Raw genomic sequence first — 20,780 nt, 5'->3', positions numbered from 1 at the left:
GGCAGATCCAATATGGCGGAAAAAATTTTCAAATTTGATCCGATTCCCTTAAAACGTGTTACTCGGGGGCTTTTGGGGTTGCAGATTATGAATATGAAGTTACTTTGTAGAAATTCAAAATGGCGGATCAAATTTTTTAATTTGATCAGATTTAATTAAAAAGTGTTACTCGGTGGTTTTTAGCGTATCTGATTATGAATTTGAAGTCTCAAACACAAAGTAACTTCATATTCATAATCTGCGACCCCAAAAGCCCCCGAGTAACACGTTTTAAGGGAATCGGATCAAATTTAAAAAATTTTTCCGCCATATTGGATCCGCCATTTTGAATTTTTAAAAAGTGACTTCAGATTCGTAATCAGCGACCCTAAAAACCCCCGAGTAACAAGTTTTAATCGAATCTGATCAAATTTGAATTTTGTCCGCCATATTGAATTCGCCATTTTGGATTTTTAAAAAAAAACTTTAGATTTATATTCGGGAACCCTAAAAACTGATAAAGAATGAGTTACAGAATAATTTACCTCGTTTTTTGCTTTTAATTCATAAAAGTATTTTGAGATTTTTGGACCTTTTGACTTTTGATAGTTCTATTGGCATCGGAAATGGAATTTTGCAAAAAACGCCCATCGGCATCTTAAAGTACATGAACGTAGAAATCTTTTAAGCACTAGAACGTTTAAATCCATCAAAGCAATTTTTGTTTAGAGCTCTGTCCGTGTTGACGTGGAATGTCCCATATCTTACCAATAAATAAAAAGGTTTTACATTACATGTCGAAGGAATTAAAATTTGTTAAAAAATTGGAATGTAACATTTGGAGTTAGTAACTGAAATATTAAAATACTAAATTACTAAAATGTGTTAATATAGATAGAAAAATTAAGTTAATTAACAAAATTAAATGAAAAAAATAATAAAATTAAAAAATAATGAAAAATTAAATAAAAATTATAGTAAAGGAAATTCAATTAGTAAATTAAATTAAAATAGTAAAGAAAAATCCACTTGTCTGAATGTATTCGCGTAAAAATTTTTTTACCTACTATTCCAATTAATTATACATTTTGGACACAAAATTTACAATATATTAATGAAATGAATGGTTGTGGTTTCAAATACCTGTAGGAATTTCTATTCATAATATGAAAGAAAACACAAGATGACCACTAACCTGAAACAGAAAAAGAAATTATTTTTGTAGTAAATATTTGTAAAGTGGATATAATGTTGTTTAATTATTTCTGTATTTTAAATTTTGTACACAGTTAAAGAAATCACTTTACTTTTTTATATTAAGAGAACAGTGCACCCTAAAAGAAAAAAACTTTTTTTAAATAAAAAGAGATACCTATCTAAGTGAAACTTTCCACATTTATTTTCACAACAAAATAATGTACAAAAAAATTTTTTTTTAATCTAGCATGTTTTTTGACTTCTGTAGATTTTTGAAAAACAAACATCAAAAAAATACGGTGGGCGTGATTTGGACTCACTGGAACGCCTTAAAAAAATAAGAAAAAATGTTATTATAATTACTATAGAGTGATCTCACTGCAAAAAGAAGTATGTTAATTTAAGATGTTTTGATAGACACTTTTTAGTTATTTGAAATATCTTAGTTTAAGATGTTAAAAGTATCGTCGTACACATTTTCAGCATGGTTTTTGGGCAAAAAGTTTTGAGGTTAGCTGATTCGAATTGGCTGATTCGAATCGAATGTAGACCGAGTCGAGTTGTGCAATTCATAATTCGAAATTTCGAATTGGCAAGTTCGAATCGAATTTTCTCTCAATTCAATTTTTGCACACCTCTATAGAATTGAGCTATCACATCCAGTGTAATCGGAGTCAAAAGTTTGTAGCCTCGTCTCAGACAGTACTGAAACTCTTCAAAAAATTAATTAAAGATTTACTTGCAAACCTTGAAGTATTTACTTTCAAAGTTTAGTGAAAATTGTGTAAAGATTTCACCATTCGTTACTTTTTATACAATATGAACTCTCTAAATCTGAATTAGTAGTTTTCTACTAATGAAATAGTGCGGATTCGTTTATTACCAATTGGATTAGTAACAGTTTTTACTCATTTTTAGTAGTTTCTACTAATTGCTGGTAGAAAAACTACTAATTCATTAATAAGTCGGCTTATTAATTTGAAATAGTAAAAAATACGATTTACTAATTGAATTAGTAGTTTTCCACTAGCAAATAGTAGTTTTTTTACTAAACATTAGTCAAAACTGTTACTAATTCAAATTAAAAAGCGAATCCGCACTATTTCATTAGTATAAAACTACTAAATCAGATTTAGAGAGAATTTTTTCACAAGATCTGGGTTTAATAGTTTTAAAGTTCTATTTTTCTTGAAGAAAATGTACTAAATTTTTTGAATTAAAAAAGCTTTAAACAACTTTTCTTTTATATAGTATTGTGTTATAGAAGATCCTGAACAATTGTCTGGATGTATGTTGTATGTGTGTGTGGATCTCGTTTTTTGTGAACACGATAACTCGAAGAGGTTTCAACAAATTTGGCTCAAAAATTCTAGGTATATTCATCACAATAATATCTCGAAATAGATTGACGGACTTTAAAAAATCCTCAGAAAAAATTTTTTTTTACTTTTTTCAAAAAAAAATTTTTAAGTCGGTCACTGGGAAGTTTTTCTAGATTTTGGCCAGTAATTGACCAGATATTCTGGCAAGTGATTGATTAGAAATGTAACGCGCTGCTTTAGCAGTCACTGGTTAGATTATTTGGCCAGTGACTGTCAAGTAACTTACCACGCAGCCACGGTGACTAGATAGTAACTTATCATAACTACAAGTTTAAGAACTGAAGTTCTATTCCGATTGTGACCTGAATTTCTGGCCAGTGACTTGTCAGAAGTAATATGATCAGATGAACTGTTTAGTCGCTTGTCAGAGACTTGACGGCTTATCTTGTCAAAATTTAGAAAAATGTAAACTTTAGTAACGTGACAGTGTAACGATCATAACTTTTAAATAAATTTAAGACTAAGAGTTTATTAATAGACTAAGAGTCTATTGTTATGGGACTGGTGCTTTGTTTTTTCCCTTAGTAACTGGTCAGTTTCTGTGTCCGCGGTTTCTTTTTTTGATACTGTGAAGATTTTCTGGATAGAGATTTGGAAAAATCTGGAATAATTCTTTTAATAGGATTCGGCAAGTTTTTCTGATCAGTGTTAGAATAGTTTTTCTGGGTGGAATCTTAAATAATTCCACAGCCCCACAAAAAAAGTGTCGTGCGCGGCAGACCTGACTAGTCATTTCCTATGTATTTTGACGCGCTGAACACGAATCCGAAGTCCGTTTTGCTCCATCACGTCAGAATTCTTTTCTAACCTCAAAAAATCTGTCGGATTTTGAGAGGTAGGCTATTTTTTCTTAAATTAATGGATTTACTTCAAACTTGGTAACTAGGGGTTTTTTGGGTCGCTGATGACAAATTTGAAGTTAGATTTTCAAAATTCAAAATGGCGGCTCCAATATGGCCGACGAATTTTTTAAAAGTTAATGGATTTACTTCAAACTTGGTAACTAGGGGTTTTTTGGGTCGCTGATGACGAATTTGAAGTTAGATTTTCAAAATTCAAAATGGCGGATCCAATATGGCGGACGAATTTTTTAAAAGTTAATGGATTTACTTCAAACTTTGTAACTAGGGGTTTTTTAGGTCGCTGATGACGAATTTGAAGTTAGATTTTCAAAATTTAAAATGTTGGCTCCAATATGGGGGACGAATTTTTTAACTATTGATGGATTTACTTCGAAGTTGGTATCTAGGGGTTTTTTGGGTCACTGATTACGAATCTATAGTCAGACTGTCACATTTTAAACCCCCTGCACGGAAAAAATGTCCGTGCACCGCTTGTCTCACTTCCAGTGCAGTTGATGCAGAGGTTGCCCGATGGAGGTGCGTTTGCTGTCTCTAAAAAGGGCCATATATGATCCCTTTTCAAAGTGTAAGATTTGTACTGTAATTAAGGACCATTGGTGCACATATAGAGATAAACAGTGCACAGAAATTTTTTCCGTGTGGCTGCTCCGAAAGATTTTTTGGTAGAGTGTTGTGTAGCGGGAACTGTAATTTTTTGTTTTGTAATGAACTACTCTCAAGAACTGACAGTTGGGTCTCATTGCATCATAGAGATCAATTCGGCAAATGCACAAAACTTTTTTCATTGAGGTAATAATGTGACAATAAGATCTAAAAGTTAAATAATAAATTTTTAAGCAACGAGATAAAAAGGAACTTTAATATCCTCTATCCTTCACTATCTTATTCCTTAAGTATACATTGTTTACCTTGTACGCTTTGCACTTTTATTGTGTTTCAGCACAATACTAATCCTGCTGCTTCGATAAATGTAGTCGGAAAGCTCTCATACTTAGGCCTGGGGAGGTATGAGGGTTATCACCCCTAGGACGGCGGACTCACCTGCGATCGGGCCAGGATCCCTAACGTGCAGGTTTTCACATAAATCATGGCTTCTCAAAATCAAAACAATAATAAAACTCCAAAGGCTTCAAAACTTAATTTTGCAGTAACAACGTCGGAACACTTATGCGACAGCAATGCAGATGCATTTTGTTACATATGTGGACAATTCGATGTCCCCAAAAATCGTAAATCAATAAATGAAAATATCAAACAGATCTACAAAGATTATTTTGATCTTGAGATAACCAATCAGGATAAAAATTTTGTTCCACACAAAATTTGCAGTTCCTGTTACACAATGTTAACTCGTTGGAATCATAAAAAAGAGGATAAACTAAAGTTTATAAAGCCAACTTTGTGGGAAAAACCATTAAATCAAAAAGATTGTTATTTTTGCAACACCAATGTGCAAGGATATAATAACAAAAATAAAAAGAACATATTGTATGCTAATGTCCCCACTGTAAAAAAACCAGAAATTTCATGCAATCCACCTTCTTCTCCCAAAACCTTGGAAATTGACAGTTCAACTGAAGATGTTCTAGATTTTGAAAATAAAGATATGAGAACCGATGATGAGGACGACTATTACCTTCCGTATGATGAACAGGAGATAAAGATTCGACAAACGTTTAACCAAGAAGAACTTAGCAATCTCATTAGAGATTTAAAATTGCCGAAGGATTGTGCAGAACACCTAGCATCAGTATTGAAGAAGAAAAACTTGTTATCAAAAGGCACAACAGCTAGCTTTTATCGAGACAGAGAAAAAGAATTCCGACAATATTTTACAAAAGATGAAAATCCGTCGTTGATATATTGCTCAGATGTTGTCGGACTCATGAATAAATTAAAAACAAATATATACAAAGATGAAAATTGGAGACTATTTATTGACTCTTCGAAAAGAAGTTTAAAAGTAGTACTACTACATAATACTAATATTTATGCTCCAATTCCAATAGCGCATTCAACGGAAATGAAAGAAAACTATGAATATATGAAACTAGTTTTGGATAAAATTAGATACCGAGAACACAACTGGCAAATTTGTGGAGATTTTAAGATTTTAAGCATACTACTTGGACAACAATCAGGATTTACAAAAACACCATGTTTCCTGTGTTTGTGGGACAGTAGAGATCGAGCAAATCACTACATTAAAAAACAATGGCCAAAAAGAAATTCTTTCGAACCAGGTTCAAAAAATATAATAGAAAATCCCCTAATCGACCCTTCAAAGGTGATAATTCCATCCTTACACACGAAACTAGGAGGAATGAAACAATTTGTCAAAGCCTTAGATAAAGAAGGAAACTGTTTTAAATACCTGGAACAAAAGTTTCCAAAAAAATCTGATGCGAAACTAAAAGAAGGGGTTTTCGACGGACCACAAATTCGCAAATTGTTAAAAGATGAGCAATTTATCACCAAGATGATGAATAAAAAGGAGAAAGCCGCATGGCTTAGTTTCAAAGCAGTTGTCGAAAATTTTCTGGGTAATCACAAGAGTGAAAATTGGGAGCAAATAGTTAGTGATATGATTAAAAATTTTTGTAAGTTAGGATGCTTAATGAGCATAAAGATGCATTACTTAGACTCGCATCGGGATCGATTCCCTAAAAATTTGGGAGATTACAGTGAAGAACAAGGAGAACGATTCCATCAAGATCTTAAAGAATTTGAGCGTCGTTATCAAGGAAGATGGAATGTAAATATGATGTCCGACTACTGTTGGATGCTGAAAAGGGATATTGTACCTGGAGGCACCAATTTAAAACGAAAACCATTACACAGATCCTTTGAGGACAAAAGAGTGCGCTACCATAAAAGGACGTGAATACCTTACTTATGTATATAAGAATTTCCATTTCAAGTTTTGAAAATCTAACTTCAGATTCGTAATCAGCGACCCAAAAAACCCCTAGTTACAAAGTTTGAAGTAAATCCATTAACTTTTAAAAAATTCGTCCGCCATATTGGATCCGCCATTTTGAATTTTGAAAATCTAACTTCAAATTCGTCATCAGCGACCCAAAAAAACCCCTAGTTACCAAGTTTGAAGTAAATCCATTAACTTTTAAAAAATTCGTCGGCCATATTGGAGCCGCCATTTTGAATTTTGAAAATCTAACTTCAAATTTGTCATCAGCGACCCAAAAAACCCCTAGTTACCAAGTTTGAAGTAAATCCATTAATTTAAGAAAAAATAGCCTACCTCTCAAAATCCGACAGATTTTTTGAGGTTAGAAAAAAATCCTGACGTGATGGAGCAAAACAGACTTCGGATTCGTGTTCAGCGCGTCAAAATACATAGGAAATGACTAGTCTGGTCTGCCGCGCACGACACTTTTTTTTTGTGGGGCTGTGTTCTTCAAATCAGTGACTGGTCAGTGTCTGGAAAGAAATTCTTATCACGATTCTGATCAGATTTTCTGGTCAGTGACTTGACAAAAGTACTGTTCACAAAGGGGAATTGTTTTTATCCAGTGAAACTGGCCAGTCACTTATTCAGGACTGGCCAGATTGTCTTGGCAAGTAAAACTCGCTCTCGACTCTACAGCTACTGGAAAGAAACAAGTAATACTTGACAAATTTCTACCTGGGACACTTATTATCGGTTATTCTTCAACCTTTTGTGATTACTAATAAATGTAAACAACAAATTGTTGAAAAATAATGAAAATGTAAGCGTAATCCTTCTATATTTTTTTGCATTCAATGTTTAATTATCACTAAAAGTTTATACATAAATCGCTTTTTTATAATTTTTACAGTACTTTAAAAAAACTATGATATTATTATTTATTTTTATTATTATTTGATATTATTTAGCACTTTATGAGAAAATACGATATAAGTTCTTTCAATAATTTGTTTCTCCGCTATTATCATAATTTCCTCAAAGCTAAGTGTACAAAAAAGAATTCTGATGTTTAGTTGAATCGGTTTATTCGTTTGGTTCTCTGTAAACAGACAATTTCAAAAAGATACCCCATTTTGCCCCACTCTCCCCTAGTCTCTTCTTGAAGACCCAAAAAAAAAAAAAATTTCTTGTATTTTCAATTTTAAATGTACATAACGAATTTTTTTTATTAAAAACGCGCGCCAACGCCACAGTGAATTGGTTGTCGTGGACAAATCAGTCTAGAGGTTACAATATTATTTGTTTTTAATACATTTGTTTTTAAATGAAAGTCTATAAAATTGGGCACTTATCTATGGTGGTAAAATTTTGATAATTATTAACAAATTATTTTTATTCAACACACGGAGAAAAGTGGGGTATTCAACTTACTATCAGGAGGGATAAACAGACTATATTTGAGATTAAATTTTTCGTAACCATCTCGGAGGGATAAACAGACACTCCGATGATTAATTTGACTAACTCGGAGGAAAAAGTTAACTATCTAGAGAATTAGGCTTAACACTCAAAACCTAACCCCCCAAGTTTGACTATCCAGTTTTCTCAGTGCAATATATTATGTATTTTGTATATTTTTTTGGATAGACTCCCTGAAGAGGAAATCATTTAGATTTCAAAATGTTGGAGTAAATAAATATTTTATTCATTGTTCGAATGTTTTCGTTTAATTTTCCTTAATTTATAAAGGATCTCGGACGTTAAAGATTATTTAACTAATGATAAAATATATACTTTATACACATTAATCGATTCGTTTTCATGTTAGGAATACAATTTTGACAAGAATTAATTAAATTTTTAATAAAGAAAAAAAAATATTTCAAAAAATTCAAAAATCAATTTTTGTCTGATTTTAGGTATTTATGACCGTAATACACCTACCAAATTTTATTAAAATCCGTCAAAACGTGTAAGAGAAAATTTGTCCACAAGAATCGGTGACATACATACACACACATACATCCGGACATTTGTTCCTCTCGACGAATTATATATATACTACACTTGAAAATTTGTAAAAATAATTGATTCTAAAAAATTCGAAAATCGACATCACCATAAAGCTTCCTTTAAGAGGGAGCAAAAAGAGTTCCAGATAAACAATATTTAAAAGTATAGACTAAATAAAAATGTATTTAATTAGTTATAAACAAATCAATCTACGATCCTTACCTTTTTAGGACAAATGAATGTTTTTATGTTTTGAACACTTTTTTAGTAATTCCGAGAAAAATTGAGGTTAGGCATCATCTGTTGTCAACAACACGCAGAGTTAAGCATGCTCAGTGGTATCTCTTTATATTTGCTAGTTATCAAATATTTATGTTAGGTTGGTAACAGTTCTTCAGTAGCATGGAAGGTAGGGTAACTGTGCAAGAAAGTTCGATTTCTCCTCTTTTCTCGCAATAGTGCGTCAAAAATTGCCTTTCAGTCGAGTTTTTGACGCAAAGTGTTACATAAAATAATATAATTTACAATAATAAATAAATAAATAATATTATTTAAAAGCAAATAACCTTAAATTTTATTAAACATAAAAAAATCAGTTTATTTGTGAGGTTCTCGTGAGTTCTCGTTCTGATAAGAATGTGTTCGCAGATTTTTTATATATTAGTTGAATTGAAATTTGTGTCTAAACTTTTTCAACCAGTAAATGTATCCCCAAAGCTGTATTTTTTGAAGATTTAATGACAATAATAAACTTAAAGTAGTTTATCAACAAAGTATTAATTGTGTATTTCATTAGGAGATAGTGTTTCAAAAAGGATCACGTAACGTCCTCTGTAAATGAGAACTTTTAAAAGGAAACTGAAGTAGTAAAACGAGCATCAAGTCTATAGAAACTGAAGATAAAAGCAACGTGGGAATCGATGTTTTCTACAACAGTTGACAACATTTTATCCTCTGGTTTCTTCTCTGACATTATACATATCATTTTTAATTTATGTTTTTGATTTTTATTCTAGTTGAATGAAAAAAAATTAAACCCTTTGTGAAAACACTATATTTCTTTGTCCAGTTTGGGTGTGAATTGAAAAAAATCGCTTTATTTTTTTTAATAAAAATGTTCTTCTCTGATAATAGTATATTAAGCAACAAGGGTATAAAGGCAGCCATTTGTTTACGGTGATTTTTGTGACACGAGTGTCACAAAAATTGGCTGCCTTTATTCCCATGTTACTTACGATATTTTTTATTCCTAATGCACAAAAGTGGCGATTTCAGATAGCAGACGACAGGGAATAAAAGTCAGTCACTTGTTCGACTTGAATAAAAATGGTGGCAATTTTTCCCATGGGCAAAAATAACACATGGGATCAGCTGTTATTTTTGCACATGGGAGAAAATGGTCGCCATTTTCATACGGTCGAACAAATAAGTGACTTTACTCCCTGTCGTCAGCTATCTAAAAGCGCCATTTTTGTGCATGTGGGATAAAAAGAATTATTTTCATAATAGCAATAAAAATTTAATAAAATTAATTCACTATTCGAGTCGCGTTTTATGGGACAAGCGATATTTTAGATTCGTTTTTATTAATTTTGTTTTTTTTAAATAATCGATTGGCAACATCAATTTTATGGTCTCCACTTACAGTAAATTTTTTTTAACAACCTTTTTTTGGCTGTTTACATTTCTGTTTTCACGTGTATGTGTGTTAGAGAGAGAGAGAGAGAGAGAGAGAGAGAGAGAGAGAGAGAGAGAGAGAGAGAGAGAGAGAGAGAGAGAGAGAGAGAGAGAGAGAGAGAGAGAGAGAGAGAGAGAGAGAGAGAGAGAGAGAGAGAGAGAGAGAGAGAGAGAGAGAGAGAGAGAGAGAGAGAGAGAGAGAAAGCTATCAATATTTCCAGCTGCGCAAAAGGCGTGAAGAATTTTCAAACATTAATCAAGATAATGACGACGTATCAACGATGCGAAATAGAATTTCCGAGATAAAGCCTCGTAGACAGCTTATGTAAAATCACTTTGTAACAAACGCTTCTACGCGTGCGCTCACTCTCACTTGTGTATAAAATAAAACCCCCCAAAAAATTTACCAGTGAATTAAGAATTCTTTTTCTTTTCTTTTCTAATTCAAAAATTAATGATATCTTCTGTAAGAACCAATCATTCTCTGTCTCACTCTGAGAAACAATTTTCTTTCTAAAAAATTTATTTTATTTTTCCAACCGTTTTTTCTGCTTGTAAATAACTATTTATAATAAATATAAATTAAATTAAAAAATTATTTCACAAAATAATAATTATTAAAGACTATTATGGCAAATTGATTAATTATTCTCAAAGAATTATTGACATTCAAATGAACACTGAAAATAAATATATTTTTTTATTTATTCAAATTGTTGTCGCCGTAAGAAACAACTAATATTATTTTTTATGAGTTGGTTACTCAACTGAGAGCCAAATCTATTTTATTTATTTAACAAGTAAAAGTACAAAAAACTTGGAGTTAATTAATTCTACCAATTCTTCACTGAGCCTTATTGGAAGACAATCGTGCTATCACTTTGAGTAGCGACTAATTAACCCTTTTACAGTGTTTGACGTCTATAGAGGCCAAAATAATTCGTGCCCCCAGTGTGTATGACCGCTATAGCGGCATCGAAAAAAAAGTTATTTAAAAGTTAACGAATCTTGCTAAAAATGCCTACTCGGGGGTTTTCGGGGTCGCTGAATCCAAATCCGTTATTGAAAATTTTAAATTCAAAATGGCTTCTTCAAAATGGCGACCAAAATTTTTTTAAGTTTACGAATTTGTCTGAAAATGATCATTTGGGGGTTTTTAAGGTCTCTAAATCCAAATATTTAGTCAAAAATTTAAAATTCAAAATGGCGTCTCCAAAATGGCGACCAAAAAAATTTAAAAGTTTACGGATTTGACTAAAAATGTTTACTTGGGGGTTTTTGGGGTCGCTGAATTCGAATATTTGGTTAAAATTTTTAAATTCAAAATGGCGGCTTCAAAATGGCGACTAAAAATTTTTTTAAGTTTACGAATTTGGCTGAAAATGCTCATTCGGGGGTTTTTGAGGTCTCTAAATCCAAATATTTAATCAAAAATTCAAAATTCAAAATGGCGGCTCCAAAATAAAAAAATTTAAAGTTCTCAAATTAGTTCTTAAAATTTAAAGCAGAGAAATTGAGGCCTTGGATCCAATAACTCGCCCGACGCTCGAAGGCACGCGCTAATACCAGTCGGGTAGCAGTGAGTGGCCCAGAGGCGCTCACTGCTCACTGACTGGCAGTTGCGCGTTCCTCCAAACGTCGGGCGAGTTATTGGATCCAAGGCCTCAATTAATATGTCCGATGTTTTAAAACATTGTAAAATACTCAAAATCGATCTATATTAAAAAATTTAATAATAGTAATTAAATTAAATAGTTCGTGACTCCGGATTCGACTAAGAGCGGTGTTTTAAATAGTTTCTGTAAATATATATAAATATAAAAATATAATATATGTAAAATATATTATACATATATAAAAATATAAACCCCAAAAGACTCGAATAATTATTTAAAACCACATTCGTAAACTTTAAAATTTTTTCGGTCGCCATTTTGAAGCCGCCATTTTGAATTTTAAAATTTCAACCAGATATTCGAAATCAGCGACCCCAAAAACCCCCCAAGTGAGCATTTTTAGTCAAATCAGGAAACTTTTAAATTTTTAAAGTCGCCATTTTGAATTTTAAAATTTCAACCAGATATTCGAAATCAGCGACCCCAAAAACCCCCAAGTGAGTATTTTTAGTCAAATACGGAAACTTTTAAATTTTTAAGCCGCCATTTTAGAGCCGCCATTTTGAATTTTTAAATTTTGATTAAATATTCGGATTCAGCGACCCCGAAAACATAAAATATAATAATATCAAGTAATTAAAAAAAAAAAATTTTGCACATTTGTGGCACGAAAAGCTTATTTTGACTACACTGCTAAGGGGTTAATCTGACCACACCTGTTTATGCTTTAGTTTTAAAGGACTGTGAACTCGTACCCACTCTTGACAATACACACTCATACTTCATACTGTAGACAAAATGAACAAAATACTTTTTATTAATAATATTTTCATAAATTAATTATTGCAATAAAAATTTAAAACTTAAATTTTACATTTAAAAACATTATAATTAATTTTTTTGAAACAATGACGCAAGATTATTGTAAAAAAATTTAATTTGATAAAGAAACAAATAAATATCGTTCATTTTGTACGTTTAGAAATTTATAGACATATTATCGAGTATAATTGAGGCCTTGGATCCAATAACTCGCCCGACGCTCGGAGGAACGCGCAACTGCCAGTCAGTGAGCAGTGAGCGCCTCTGGGCCACTCACTGGTACCCGATTGGCATTAGCGCGTGCCTCCGAGCGTCGGGCGAGTTATTGGATCCAAGGCCTCAATTATAGGTAATTAAAAAATTGTTTTAATTATTATTAATTAATACAAAATGTGATAATTTTTAATAAGTATATAATTAACTTACAATTAATCATTTATTAATAATTGGTGTAAATTACTATTATCTTATTACTCATGGTACCAATCGATCCTTGTCAATAAAGGGTGACTGTAAATTTGATATTTGTAAATTTGATCCAAGGGAAATAGCGTAAAGCTTATATTTTGCATATCAAATTTGTCATGTTGAAAATTAATCATTTTACATGTGGACAAATGAGAAAAGAGACAATGCAGAACTAATATACGTGGTATTAGTGTTTATATATTTCCACAATTAGGTATATATGGGGCATTCCAGACCAAATCGGAAATTATTTTGTTTATTTTTAACAATGTATGTATCGATAAATTTTTTTCAAAATTTCTTTTAAGAAACTAGCACACTAAATTAACAATTTTTAAGCCTTGTCCGATCGTGGGCAAACGATGGGATCTATTTATTTTGAAATTTTTAATTTTTATATACGCAGTGGTGGCCAAATGACTAACTTGGCATTGGACAAAATTACACAAATTTTTCACAGCCTACCGTTTTTACTGTGTATATAAAAATTAAAATTTTTTAAATAAATAGATCCCATCCTTTGCCCACGATCGGACAAGGCTTAAAAATTGTTAATTTAGTGCTAGTTTCTCACAAAAAATTTTGAAAAAAATTGATCGATACATACATTGTTAAAAATGGAATGCCCCATGTATAAAGTATAAACCTATATGGAAATATTGATCATCTATATATTGTTTATTTATTTCAAAACAAAAATTTTGTAATTTCACATTATATGTAGAAGAAAAAAGACGATAAAATAAATAGAAGGAAAGAATGAAGAGACAAAATGTGATGTAAGTACTCAAAACTTGAAGCATGTACATTCAATCGTTCACGTCTGACCTAACATGACCCTCTTCTACTTAAGAAACGATTGATTATATCTCCCGCAAAGAGAAGGATTGGATTCAAGATTTTTTTCCTTTTTTTATAAATATTTATAAATTCCATCAATTTATAGAAATATTTGTATATGGAAAGAAAATTTGAACTTTTATCCTATTCAGTTGACGTTCTATTCGTATATTCCATCAAAATTGAATAAGACTTCATTATTTTCATTTAATACTCAAGTATTATAAAAATTTATTTCCCTTTCTCTCGATATAAAACAGAAATGAAAAAGGATCGTCAATTATTTATGCGCTTAATGCTATTTCGATACAAGTATTTTAATTTTTTACATTTTCTCAACAATCTCAAGTATTTTTAATTTCAATTATTTATTTATTGTTTTATTTATTAACTCTTATTTATTATTAATTTACATTAAACGGCATAAGTTAACAATATTATTTATTATCAAAACTTTAATTTTAATAATGTTTATTATTATTAAAAATAAAAATAAATAAATATTAAAATAATAAGTAGGTATTTAATATTTAATAATTATAAAATTAATAACTTAAAAGTTCATAAAAATAATAATAATAATATTATTATTTTTGATATTGTTTATTTTTGAACCTTTAATACTTTTAATTAATTAACAATTAATAATAGATACCTTCATATTAATTAGTAATTATGTAATATTGACAAAAATTAAAGTAAATTAATTAATTAAGAAGTAAAATAAAGAGAAGAAAAAAGAGTTCTTTTTGGAAAAAATATGAAAGAAAATTTTTTTCTGGATGTAATTAACAAAACTAAAACGTCGCGAAATTAAAGTGAAACTTTATCAACCGGAAGTGCAACTGTAGTTACGACCAGAAACAAATTGCAACTCATTGTAACTGTGGACTTTTCTTTTATTTTGTGTCTGACCTAATGCGGTTCTATCTCCTACTTGAATTACGTAATCGTGGAATTTTCTTATTTTCAAAACCAGAAAAACAACCAAAGGCGAGAAAAAAAGTTATAAAATAAAATTTTTACAGTACTTTTAATATTTTTATACAGGATAATTTATTTTATAACAACTGTTTTATTTGTCTGAAATTTATTAAACATTATTTACTATTTTTTCTCAACAATAAACAATTGTCTAAAACTATTTTATTAATTTTATTAATTTTATTAGTTGTATTAATAATCTGAAATAAAAAATCTAATTATCAAAAAAATATCTCCAAATTTTTATTGCAAAATAAAAAATTTATAATAAAAAATAATAATTTATCGTTTTTGGAAAAGTTAACAAAAATTATTGAATTTTAAAAAAAAATATTTAATTTTCTATTAGGTAGGGAAAAAGGGATTAATTTTTTTTTAGTAAAAACATGAATAAATCAGGACGCAACGATTTTCATAACTATATCTTGCAACCGATCAACTCTCTCATCCTCTGTCAACATATATATGCGGTATTGCTGTTCGTAATAATGGAATTTCAAATGTCAATAAAACGTTCCCGTTCGAGTATATGCCCATCCTGTGATGAATTCATCTCAAAACCACCAACGAATCTCCGGATTTACTTCATTTCACGTTTCACCGATGAAAAGATAGATAAATAGCTTGTCCCGATTAAATAGACATTTTTATTCCTTCAAAAAAAATAATTCTTATTTTTCTTACAGAAAATAAATTTTATTTCTACTTTTAAAAAATGGTATTGATTCTTCCTCTTTTGAAAAAGTAATGATTTTCTGTCTTTTTTAAAAAAAAAGGTACGACTATGACAGAAAATATACGTCAAAAAAGATCACTCGCAAATCGAATATTTTCTGACGGAGTTTTACTCAAAATAAGTAATTTTTATCATTTAAAAAAATAATTACTTTTATTCCATTAAAAAAATTACTTTTATTTTCTTAAGAAAGTTTTTTTCATTTTTTAAAAATAATTTCTATTCCTTTGTAAAAGAAGATTTTTATTTTCTTGATAAAAATAATTTTTACCTACTCTTTTATGAAAAATACTAATTTTAATATTAAAATTAAGTAAATAAATAAATTATTTAATTAAAAAGATTTTATTTTGTTTAAGTTATATCCCAGGTGCACTACAAATCAAAGTGAGTGAAATTCATGCACTTGAAGTGCATAAATTTGTCCCAGTTCTAAACACACTTTGAAGTGCATTACCCTCATGCGTTTTGGTAACTAAAGTAATGTATTTCACTGTTTTATGCACTTTAAAGTGCATGAGAGTAATGCACTTCAAAGTGAAAAGTTAACATTAGACTAACGTTAGGCTAACGTTAGTCTAACGACATTTTTTTATCACTAATATCAGATTATAACGTTAGTTAACATTAGTCTTACGTTAGTCTAACGTTAGTTAACGTTAGTCTAACGTTAGTAGCATTAGCTAACGTTAACTTTTCCACCTGGGATCCTAATTATTATTTTAAAAAACAAAAAATAATAAAAAAATGTATTTCCTTGTCAGCAAAATAATACTAACAGCTTTTCGGAAAGTGTAAAATATATCCTTTAGGAATAATAATTATAACTCCACTCCTTATTATGGGAACATTAATTAAAAATTCCCTGTAGAGATGACTAATTATAAGTTTATTAATTTTGCATTTAATTTTTTGTTTTACAATAAAAGAAAGGGGAGGGGGGAATAATGTCAATTTTCACCGAGTTATTAAAATATTCATAGCAGAACTGTGAAATAATGTTAAAAGTTTTTTCAAATGAAATATTTTACATTTCTCATGGTGTGAAATTATGTAAAAAAGTTCGTCAAGTTTAGTCCAACTCTCATCCGTTACAAAAGCAGAATTTTCCATTCAAAAAGTTTAATGAATGTATTCAAAAATATTCATAAGTATTGCTATTAAATGTCCCTTTTTTAAAAATCAAATCTATTCTACTTTTCAAAAATTTTATTCTTATTATTACTATGGTAATAAATATAATTATATACCCATTAATCGAATTTCGTTGAATTAACCCGAGTCGAAATTTAAACCCTACTTAGCCTCTGAAAATGTACACTGAGAAAACTGGAGTATTGGACTAAACATCTGGAGGGACAAATCGTTGATATTTGAGAGTTAGCTATTGGATAACAATCTAAATGTTCAAATACACCATTGACAGATATTCGTGCCATTTCTCTTGGAGGGAAAATGAGTTTATAACAGAGGGACAAATTAACCATCTTGAGAAATCCCTTCCTTATCCGGCGCGAAATGAATAAATATGGCAACCTAACCCCTAAATTAAATACATAAAATGTCAGAAAAATAATTTCGCGCGCATCAGATCGTACACATTTTCTGCGCAACTTTTAACCCTCAGATATAATGGGAGAGAATATACAAGTAGATTTCCATTATCAATTCAAAATTTATTTCAGAAGGACTATTTAACTCTCTTCATAAGCAAAGGAAACATACACTTTTTGAACCTCTGAATTTGACTCTCCAGTTTTCTCAGTGTAGGGCTTATTAAAATAATTAAAAATAATTTTACAATTATTTTATAAAATTATTATAATTTAAACTTATTATTCTATTACTTTTAAATACAAAAAATGAAAGACCAATTCCTCTACATGAAAAAATACTTTATACCTATTTATAAGTTTGATCGTCCAATTTTTTTAGCTTCTTTTGTTCGTCCAAAGTAAATTTTTCATTAGCATTTCATGACTTTACAACGTTGCTTTACAATTACCTATAAACCGTAAACAACCGTAAAGAATTGTGACCTGTACAGTGATTTAAAACGAAACTTGCGCCGCCATAAGTGAATACATGCACAAGTCCCGGCACGCCGAGCTGAAAACTTTATTTTTCATCTTGTAAAGTCATTGTTGTCCCATAATTAAATTTACAGGAAGTATTCTTTACTTTATTGAAAATATTAACCAAAAAAAATTTTTAAATCGAAAATATATTTTTTTCAAAATTTGAGTTCAAAACATTTTTTGAAATTTTTTTCGGGAAAAAAAATTTTATTTTAAAAAAAATTTTTATTTTTTTCTTTAAAGTACTTCTTATTATGAGTATTTTCCAAAAAAAGTTATCTCAATCGGTTAACAAGAAAAAAAGTTATGTGCCTTTTTTGAAAAACCGACCAAAATTTTGAGTAAGAGGTAACTCAAAAAATTTTGAAAATTTTGAAAAATCTTTTATACACTTTTATTCCATGTATAAAAAGGAACAAATTCTGAAAGTATTTTTAATATTGCTAAAATCATCGAAAATTCTTATTATCACTTGGCGTGGAATTGCTCAACTTATTTATAAATGATTTATATAATTTTATTTTTAACAAATCTTCTGGACGAACCCTTTTGTACATAGTTTTTCAAAAGTTTGCAAAACCGCAATTTTTATACATTGAGGAAGCTAAATGGTCATGAAATGAACAACTTGTTTTTTATTTGAGATGCGTTACAAATGTAGCAAATTATTTATTTAAATAATTTATATTTTTTTAAAAATGACCAGTGGCCTGATGATAGTGTCAAACCAAGACGCCGAAACGTTGCACAACTAATGAATTAGTGTTTCATTTATTACTCTTTCAATAATCAATTAAAAGAATATCAACAAAATTCAACAACGGAAGAAAAAATCAACTATATATTAAACAACATATTCATTCTTCTGAATAATAGAAAAATACTTCCTAGCATCTTATTAAGATAAGGATTCTTATTAATTAACCTTAGTAATAAAAAAATTTATAATTATAAATTACAATTTATTCACTTCATTTTTATAATTCTGAAAACAGTTTAAAAATCGTAAAAATTAAAAGCACTGCAAAAGTCATACCTCATCATGAGAAAAATTACGATCAACGAAATTAAAATTAGAGATAATTGCACGCTATTGTTTCGTATATGAATATTTCAGACACACGTGTTGCGCCGAAAAAATGTGGCGAATACAAAAAATCGTCTTTGAAATTTACAACACTTTGTATAGAACAAAAAGCAGAGGAAACAATAAACTTGTTCCAGCTTGCATAACATATATAAGTAAAAAAGAAAGAAAGAGAAAAAAGAACTAAAACGATGATTAATTTGCTAGGTTTTTAATTATCGTTACTCGGAAAACGAGTTTGTAATTATAGTCATACAGAAATTAGCTTCGGAATTGTCACACAACGATACTCTGAATTGTGATTAAAGTAATCGGGTCGCCTTTGCGAATTAGATAACAAGATTCGTTCGTTAGATGGATTAATATAATTATTTTAGATTCTGTCCTCTCTCTGTCTCACTTTCTCTTTGTATTGTGTATATGCGATAATCATCTTTCATGAAACTGCAGTTTTAAAAGTAATTAACCTCTTTGTATTTTGATAATATATAAAAGCACCTTCCTCTTGGCAAAATGAGAACGGTGGATTTTGAAACGAAACAAAATCCTTTTTTTCTTTTTTTTAAATCGTAAAATAATCCTTTGATCCTATAACTAAATTCCTTTTTGGATAAATTATATGTTATATCGTTTCATTATATAATGAAGCTTTTGGAGTTATGTAGAGTCTAATTCGAATTAATTGTATCGCAAGTAGACCCTACGTTACGACTGCTAAAATCTAAAATAAAACCTAAATTGTAGGCTGAATGTAGTAGGGCTTAAATTTTGACAAATAAAAATATTACATCAATAAAAATTAAAGAAAAAAGCAATTTTTTAAAAACGAATTAATATAATAAAAAAATATTTTGGAAAGCAAAAACATACCCCAAACATTTCTAAAATTCAAGAAGAAAAATTTTAATTCGGATTTATTATTTATATTTCATTTTTATAGTGAAAAATAGTTGTATTTAAATATTAAAAAGTAGCTACAGAAAGTGTCACATCAAATTGACAAAAAAATTTAAGGGGACACCTAAGTCACCTAAAAACAATGCAAAAAGAGTCAACTTTCGGTACACTTTTCTCGAAAACTATTATTCCAATTGCGTTCGCCCTTTTTTATTCGATTACAAATATAATCAAGTATATGAATAAGAAGTAATACGACGTTATCTTCAATAGAAACTTTTTTATGAATATTTATACCCAAAGCAAAATAAAAATCCCATTTTCTCTGATTCATTGACTCATATCTCCGTTTGTACAACTCAAAATGATGTTAAACTTCTTATTAGTATTCTTGGAACCTTACTGAACAAAGTAAAAAAAAGAAATTACAAATCGGTTTAGTAGATTCGGAGAAAAGTGTACCGAAAGTTAAAAAATTGGAAAAAAACAATTTTGACAGGAGACACGAAAAAAGAAAAAATACTAAAAACTCATGGTATTCAGAATCATGTAATCAGATTTTTTCTACTCTTCAGAAAAGGTTTTAAAAAGTCTTGTTCTATTCCTAATTGAGTCAACTTTTAGAAAATCAAATTTTAAAAAATCGATTTTTTTGTCATTTTTCCACTTAGGTGTCCCCTTAAAAATTTGCATTTTTTTAAATTTTTCGAATTTTGTGAAAAAAGTTATAACTTTTGTTCAGCATGATATTTTTCAATCGAATAGGTATGGCTAAGATTTTAAGTTAGACTAATACCATAAAGACTGTAAAGATTCGTTTTAATCGGTCAAGTAATCTTTGTGTTTATCCCGGACAAAATATTGCGGACAGACATAGGTACATGCATACATAATTTTTTTATTATCATTTTTGGAATTCTTACTGCTCAAATAGAAAAACTAAACATGAATTTTCAAATTCTATGCAATGTACAGACAAAATTCTGATCTTATTTATAAAGATAGTAATTTAAATTATTACAATTTTATTTTCTCCCTGCTACTTGCTTTACCTGATGATCACTTGTCCTAAAATCAATTAAGAAAATTAAAAGTTTATACAGTTTTCAGTTATTAATAATTAACAGTTGATAAATTTTTCACTTTTCATAATTTACAATAATCATGAAACTTAGTATTTTTAGAATTTATTTTTGACATAATTTTTATTTTGCATAATCGTTAATTATT

The 20,780-nt window shown here is 29.5% G+C and overlaps 1 protein-coding gene across 6 annotated transcripts in view; it reads right to left on the bottom strand.

The window, feature by feature from the left end:
* The window catches only part of LOC122497580 (dopamine receptor 1-like), a 553,069-nt gene that overhangs the window by 390,948 nt on the left and 141,341 nt on the right, over positions 1-20,780 (bottom strand). For 2 of the 6 annotated variants that reach the window (XM_043604790.1, XM_043604795.1), the window contains exon 2: positions 1,123-1,174. The exons of the other annotated variants lie outside the window; for them this stretch is intronic. The gene's annotated coding sequence lies outside the window, so the exon portion shown is untranslated. The remainder of the gene's footprint in view (positions 1-1,122; positions 1,175-20,780) is intronic. 6 annotated transcript variants of the gene reach the window in all.

The sequence above is a fragment of the Leptopilina heterotoma genome, unplaced genomic scaffold, assembly GCF_015476425.1.
Source record: "Leptopilina heterotoma isolate Lh14 unplaced genomic scaffold, ASM1547642v1 Lhet_134, whole genome shotgun sequence".
Lineage (NCBI taxonomy): Eukaryota > Metazoa > Arthropoda > Insecta > Hymenoptera > Figitidae > Leptopilina > Leptopilina heterotoma.
The sequence above is the reverse complement of the archived record's forward strand: the minus strand, read 5'-3'. Positions and strand labels throughout refer to the sequence as shown.